Source organism: Cervus elaphus, chromosome 5 (assembly GCF_910594005.1).
Source record: "Cervus elaphus chromosome 5, mCerEla1.1, whole genome shotgun sequence".
NCBI classification, from domain to species: Eukaryota; Metazoa; Chordata; class Mammalia; order Artiodactyla; family Cervidae; genus Cervus; species Cervus elaphus.
In genome coordinates, this window is record NC_057819.1 from 128,128,687 (window position 1) to 128,136,284 (window position 7,598).

Here is a 7,598-nt window from a genome sequence, read left to right on the forward strand (position 1 = left end):
GGCTCCAGGCAAGCATCTCTTTCCTTGCTGCTCCCACCTTCTGGAGGCTGCCCATATTCCATGGCCCATAGCCACCCTTTTCCATGTTGAAATCCACCAACAGAAGATGACCTTTCGATGGATCACTCTGACGTCTTTGGCCTCTTTCTTCCACTTTAAAGACCCTTGTGTGTACACTGGAACCACCTGAATAATCCAGCATAATCTGCCTCATTTCAAGATCCTTGATTTAACCACATCTGCAAAATACCTTTTGCCAGGTGAAGTAAGATATTCAAAGATTCTGGTGATTAGAATGTGGGCATTTGGGGCGGGTGTGTGTGTGTGTGTGTGTGTGTGTGTGTGTTATAATTCCATTTATGTAAAGTTCAAAATTGGCAAAACAAATCTAATCAGGGTAATATTAGCATTGGGGAGACATGTGGGGGACACTGAGGGGCTGGGAGTGTTTTATTTTCTGATCTGGGTGTTGGTTACACACAGGTGTGTTCATTAGTAAAATCACTTATGATACATGCATTTCTCTGAATATGTTATATTTTAATACAATAGCTTACTCAAGAAGAAGAAAAAAAATCCTATGGCTGAGGAACAATCAGTTTCTGCCCTTGTGTAGCATGCATTCTAGCAGGGATAAATAAATGTGCTATGAAGGAAATTAACAGGGTTGTAGATTCTAAGACAGAAAAAGCTGGACATACATCAGACACTGAAGGGAGCCTGGCATAACTGGAGTGGAGCAGATAAAAAAGAGAGGAACTGGAGTTAGTGCCATGGGAAAGAACTGGGGATTTTATTTTGTTCCCAAATAGACAAAGAGACCCAATAAAAGGCTTTTCATTTTCAGTTGTGAAATATCACTGGCAATTTTGGAGCATGGATTAGAGGAGAGCAAGAGTGGAAGCAACATGGGACTTCTCTGGCAGTCTGGTGGTTACGACTCCACAGTTCCACTGCAGGGAGCACAGGTTCAATTTCTGGTCAGAGAATTAAGATCCCACAAGCCAAGGGGCCAAAAAAAAAAAAAAAAAAAGAAAAAGAAATAAAAAGTATAAGCAAGAAGATCAGTCTGGAGGCTTTTGTGATCATGTAGGGCAGGTCTGATGGCAGTGGAGCGAGATGAGAAATATTTAAGCTAAAGAAGGCTGAGAACCAAAAAGTTGATGCTTTTGAATTGCGATGCTGGAGAAGACTCTTCAGAATCCCTTGTACAGTAAGGAGGTCAAACCAGTCAATTCTAGAGGAAATCGACCCTGAATATTCACTGGAAGAGCTAATGCTGAAGCTCCAATACTTTGGCCACCTGATGGGAAGACCGACTCTTTGGAAAAGACTCTGATGCTGGGAAAGATTGAAGGCAGGAGGAGAAGGGGGCAACAGAGAATAAGATGGTTGGATAGCATCACCAACTCAATGGACATGAGTTTGAGCAAACTCCAGGAGATAGTGAAGGTTCTCAGGGAAGCCTGGTGAGCTGCAGTCCATGGGGTCTCAAAGAGTCAGACACCACTTAGCGACTGAACAACAACAACTAAGATATACAGGTGAATTGACTGAAAAATCAGAGAAATGCCTTAAATGTGTGGCTTTAGTAACTGGGCGATGGTGATGCCATTTATTGAGATGGGGACAAAATGAGTCTAAGGGACAAACAGGTTGGGGGGCTGAGATCCAGAGGGGTCTGGTCAGCACACCCAAACCACCAAATCCCCTTCCATTTGTTTATTTCTTCATTCTGCAGCCCTGTGGACACATACCCCCAGGAGCCAGGGAGTTTAAGGAATCCCCAGAGAAGAGCCTTCTCATACTGTTCATGGGGTTCTCAAGGCAAGAATACTGAAGTGGTTTGCCATTCCCTTCTTCAGGGGCCCACATTCTGTCAGACCTCTCCACCATGACCCGGCCGTCTTGGGTGGCCCCACACGACATGGCTTAGTTTCATTGAGTTAGACAAGCTGTGGTCGGTGTGATCAGACTGGCTAGTTGTCTGTGACTGTAGTTTCAGTGTCTGCCCTCTGATGCCTTCTCTCAGTGCCTACCGTCTTACTTGGGTTTCTCTTACCTTGGACGTGGGGTCTCTTCACGGCTGTTCAAGAAACCTGTATGCAGGTCAGGAAACAACAGTTAGAACTGGACATGGAACAACAGACTGGTTCCAAACAGGAAAAGGAGTACATGAAAGCTGTATATTGTCACCCTGCTTATTTAACTTATATGCAGAGTACATCATGAGAAACACTGGGCTGGAGGAAGCACAAGCTGGAATCAAGATTGCCGGGAGAAACAGCAATAACCTCAGATATGCAGATGACACCACCCTTATGGCAGAAAGTGAAGAAGAACTAGAGTCTCTTGATGAAAGTGAAAGAGGGGAGTGAAAAAGTTGGCTTAAAGCTCAACATTCAGAAAACTAAGATCATGGCATCTGGTCCCATCACTTCATGGGAAATAGATGGGGAGACAGTGGAAACAGTGGCTGACTTTATTTTTCTGGGCTCCAAAATCACTGCACATGGTGATTGCAGCCATGAAATTAAAAGACGCTTACTCCTTGGAAGGAAAGTTATGACCAACTTAGACAGCATATTAAAAAGCAGAGACATTACTTTGCCAACAAAGGTCCGTCTAGTCAGGCTATGGTTTTACCAGTGGTCATGTATGGATGTGAAAGTTGGACTATAAAGAAAGCTGAGCACTGAAGAATTGATGCTTTTGAACTGTGGTGTTGGAGAAGACTCTTGAGAGTCCCTTGGACTGCAAGGAGATCCCACCAGTCCATCCTGAAGGAGATCAGTCCTGGGTGTTCATTAGAAGGACTGATGTTGAAGCTGAAGCTCCAATACTTTGGCCACCTGATGCTAAGAGCTGACTCATTTGAAAAGATCCTGGTGCTGGGAAAGATTGAGAGCAGGAGAAGGGGACGACAGAGGATGAGATGGTTGGATGGTATCACCGACTCAATGGACATGGGTTTGGGTGGACTCCAGGAGTTGATGATGGACAGGGAGGCATGGTGTGCCACAGTTCATGGGGTCGCAAAGAGTCGGACACGACTGAGCGACTGAACTGAACTGAACTGAACAGAGAAAAGCAGGGGCAAAGCGCTGGGGGCCAGGACCTGGGCAGTGAGGATGCTAGCAATGAAAAGCAAATCCATCAACCTGAAAATTCACCCCAACCCCCGCAGTTAAAAATGCTTTCAGTGAGGACTTAGAACAGGGTCCCTCACCCTCTGGGATCTAATACCTGGTGATCTTAGGTGGACCTGATGTAAGAATAATAGAAATAAAGTGCACAATAAATGTAATGTACTTGAATCATCCAAAATCACAGCCCCCCCCCCCCCCCAATCCTGGCTGGTGGATAAATTGTCTTCTATGAAACTGGCTCCTGGTGCCTAAAAGGTTGGGTACCGCTGACTTAGCAGACCCCCATATTTGAAAACATCCAGCTCATAGGTCATCACCCAGCTTTGGACCTTTGCCACACTGACCACATCCTCAGCATGACCCAAATACGCTCCCTTCCTGGAGCCACCCGCTCCCTGCCCCAGCCACGGAAGCATCGCCTGGCAGGGATAAGTAAGCCTGTCACAAAGGCTGGATTCTTGTTGCTGCCTGAGCACTGGGCATAGTGATTCAGGCTGGAGCCCCTAGATCTCAGGAGGCTGGTGCAGGAGGTGAGCTAGAGCTGGGCAACCAACTCTACCAGGTTGGTGGAGTCTCCTAGTCCTGCCTGCAGGGGACAGAGGATAGAGGCTGGGGTGACGGGGTGGAGTGCTTGCTACATGCCAGGCCTGTGCTGGGCCCTTTGCCTGGACTGGTTGGCTCCTTGGCCAGTGGGGACACTCCCAGTGCCTTCAGGGCAGACAGTTAATACTTTTAAAACTATTCCAGGAGGAAGAAAATCAGATCTGCCTTTGAAGAAGGAAATTTCTCAGCTTCGCTGAGCTACCAGACAAGCAGCCCTGGAATGAATCCACTTCAGGCCTTTCCTCTAAGCAGGGTAGACAGTCAAGCCCAGCGGTGGGAAGTAGCAACGACCCGACCTTGGTAACCCCCAGAGCACTCATCAGTGGGTCAGGCACTGACCGTTCCCTGGTGTTTCCTGTTAGGAGCATCAAGACTCTGCGCTGATGGTCGGAGCCTTGGCAGCTTCGATATCCCCGCCGCCCTCCCCTCCCAGCTTTGGGTACCGTGATTCCCCTGGGGGGAATCAGTTTCCCACTGACCAGGCACGCTTACCGAGCTCGCACCCGAGCTCCTGGGGAACGCAGCCCGGATCCTGGACCTGGAACCCGAGCTTAGATACGGACCCCCTCCCCCCGCGCCGGGTAGCTAGGATGAGGAATTGATGGAACCGCCCTCCGGACGAGTGCACCCCCCGCCCCCGGCCCAGCCCACCGGAAGTGACGGCGCATGCGCAGGCCGCGCTGACGTTAGAGGGTCCCGGCGCTCCGGGTTGTGAGAGTGACGCTGGGGGAGGGGCCTAGTGCCCAGCCCGTGCCTCTGGGCCCTCGGGGTATCCGCCGGCCCCACACGCTGCGCAGCTAGGGTGCTCCCACCGCAGCAGGCCCCTCTACCCTCCCTGTGCCCAGACCCGTCATTCCAGCGCTGGGCTTAACGTTGCACTGAAAGGTCTCACCCCTTCTGTCCCCTCCAGCCGCCTGAGGTCAGCCTCTGGCGGGGTAAGGCGCTCAGTAATACATTGGATGAGTGGGGTCATCCGGTGTCCGCCCCCCACTTCCCCCCTACACCATCTGAGTGTGTTCCAGACAATGGTCTGTTCTGAAAGAGGAGTTATGTTAGTCTCGTGAGTCCTTGTGGTCAGGAAGTGCTGCCGCGTGTCTGCCTCAAATCCCTACAGTTATCCCTGCCGTCAGCAGTGACCTTTAGGATCCTGCTGCGGGGGTGTTTGTTCTCCAGTGGCGTCATTCTTACTCCTTCCATACTTCCTCGTGGGGTTGTTGGGAGGGCCCTGGGCCAGGGGAGCACTGTTCAGTATTTGCTCTTAGGATCATTATTATCGTCACTTCGGGGAGGCAGTTGTGAGTCTTAGATGCGGCGTGCAGGATCTTTAGCTGTGGCATGTGGGATCTAGTTCCCTGACCGGGGATAGAACCCAGGACTCCTGCATTGGAAGCATAGAGTCTTAGCCATTGGACCATCAGGGAAGTCCCTACTGTAACGTTTTTACCTGGAGAATCCACTCTTTGCCTATCACTACCCCTCTTCTGGCAGGGGCCCTGATGGGGGCTGGGGAGACAGTCCAGGGGCCTTATCTTCCTGGTGGGGGATCAAGGGGTCAGTTCAGGCCTGCAGTCAAGGCCTAAGAGAACTGGCTGTCTGGGCTCCCATTGCAGCACTGGGCCCCCTGCATGGAATCCATGTACCTCCCAGCAGACTGAGAGCTCCTTGAGGGCAGGGACTCCAGCTGGCACATAGCAGATGCCTGATGAAGGAACAAATGAATGCCCTAAAGCCAGTGGCAGGGGACTTCCCTTGCAGTCCAGTGGCTAAGACTCCGAGCTCCCAATGCAGGGGGCCTGGGTTCGAACCATGGACAGGGAACTAGATCCCACAGCCATAATGAAGATTGAAGATCTAAGACTTGGTGTGGCTAAAATAAAACAAAGACAGTGGCAGAATCATATTCCTTGACCCTCCTTCTTTATCCATCTCCACTCCAGAAAACTTGCACCACTTCAAAGGCTTGTGTGTGCGTGCTAAGTCGCTTCAGTCATGTCCAATTCTTTGTGACTCTATGGACTGTAGCCCTCGAGGCTCCTGTGTCCATGGGATTCTCCAGGCAAGAATACTGGAGTAAGTTGCCATGTCCTCCACCAGGGGATTTTTCCCCACCCAGGAATCGAACCCCCGTCTCTTAACATCTCCTGCAATGGCAGGCAGGTTCTTTACCACTTGTGCCAGCTGGCAAGCCCTGAAATCCTCTCAAAGGAACTAAAAACTGAATCTAAGAAGCAGTTGGTGAAAATTTACCTTTCCTATTGATTGAAGTGGATTACCAACGTGGCTCCATCTTCTGTGATCACCTAGGAATTCTCTTCACTCAGTTTTTTATGTGCTAGGCCTGTGCTGGGTGCTGGGAATACGAAGAACGTGATAGAGCTGGCCCCTGCCCCCATGAAGCTTGCATTTCAGTAGGAGGCATAAATCAAGCAAAAAGGCAAAAACATTGAAGATGGTGGTGAAAGTTTTAGGAAGCACACTGAGGGATGAAATAGCGACATCTGGGGATGAGACATCGCTCAGGAAGAGTTTCTTTTGGCAGCGGGTTTGAGCTGTGCAGCCTGTGAGGCTCCTGATCAGGGATCAAACCCACGCCACCTGCAGTGGAAGCACAGAGTCTTGATCACTGGACCACCAGTGAAGCCCCTGGGAAAGGAGACAGGACCCTGAAGCCTGAGAAGGGCAGCGACATGAAGAGTGGGCAGAAGTATGTCTCAGTCAAAAGGAACAACTTGTACACAGATCTCAGGAAGAAAGAGCGTGGAGGCTTTGAGGAAATAAAGGCAGACCCGTGTGAGAGGAAGCTCGGGGCTCCGGGGAGGGAGAGCAGACTCAGGATGGTGCAGGTCCTTGGAGGTCAGAGTGGGACCCAGAGAAAACTGACCCTAACCATGGGCCCCAAGGTGATTTCAGTGGGGGAGCATCTTAAGCGGTATTGTACATTTCCTTGGGCTCTTGCACATAGATTAGAGGGGGCGGGAGTGGAGGCTGTGGTAGATGGGAGGTGATGGGGTTCCTGGCAAAGGTGCCACAGCAGAGGTGTTGCTGTTTAGTCAAGTCGTGTCCAACTCTTTGCAACCCTAAGGACTGTAGCCCGCCAGGCTCCTCTGTCCGTGGGATTCTCCAGATCATGGGAGCCCTCTGCTCCCCTTGGCCCTCTCCTATGGCTGGGCTCTCTTTGTGTTCTAGCAACCATTCCACCCCTCACCACTTTAGGTTTAAGGATAGCTGAGGCTCTCTACTGCTTCTAGCCCCAGAGTGCCTCGCTGACCCTTGTTGGTTTCCCTTCTCCTTATAAATCACCGCTTGATTAAACTCATTTTGGCCAATCTGTCCAAGTGTCCATGGGTGACCAGTAATATCTCAGTGCCATCTGGAGTTCCTGGTGGCAAACCACAGAAATGGCTCTGAACAATGGGCAAGACCAGAGGGCTCACAAATACTGTCTTGGGGGACTTCCCTGAGGGTCCACTGGTTAAGACTCCATGCTTCCAACACAGGGGGTGCAAGTTCAATCCGTGGTCGGGGAACTAAGATCCCATATGGTGCATGGTCAAGAAATAAAAACAAAAAACAATTCCTCCCTTTGAATGGTCAGTTAGTACCTGATCTTTTTTTTAAATTTTTTAAAATTAAATGGAGCTATAACTTACAGTAAAATTCATCCCTTTTAGGTGCAGAGTCATGTGAATTTTGACAAACATACACAATCACAGAACTACCCCCACAATCAAAACAAAAAATGTTTTCACAGTCAATCCCCTCATCCTGCTCCCAGCCCATGGCAATCACTGGCTTGTTTTCTGTCCCTATATTTTGTGTTTGCCAGAATGTCATATAAATGATGTA

General features: G+C 49.8%; 1 long non-coding RNA gene across 1 annotated transcript; it reads right to left on the bottom strand.

The window, feature by feature from the left end:
- Nucleotides 1-50: 50 nt before the first annotated feature.
- LOC122695554 lies at nt 51-4,361 on the bottom strand. The gene is made up of 3 exons (XR_006341402.1): nt 4,245-4,361; nt 2,063-2,099; nt 51-186 (listed from the first exon to the last, which is right to left on the bottom strand). It is a non-coding gene; the product is annotated as an uncharacterized LOC122695554 (long non-coding RNA).
- Nucleotides 4,362-7,598: the final 3,237 nt, after the last annotated feature.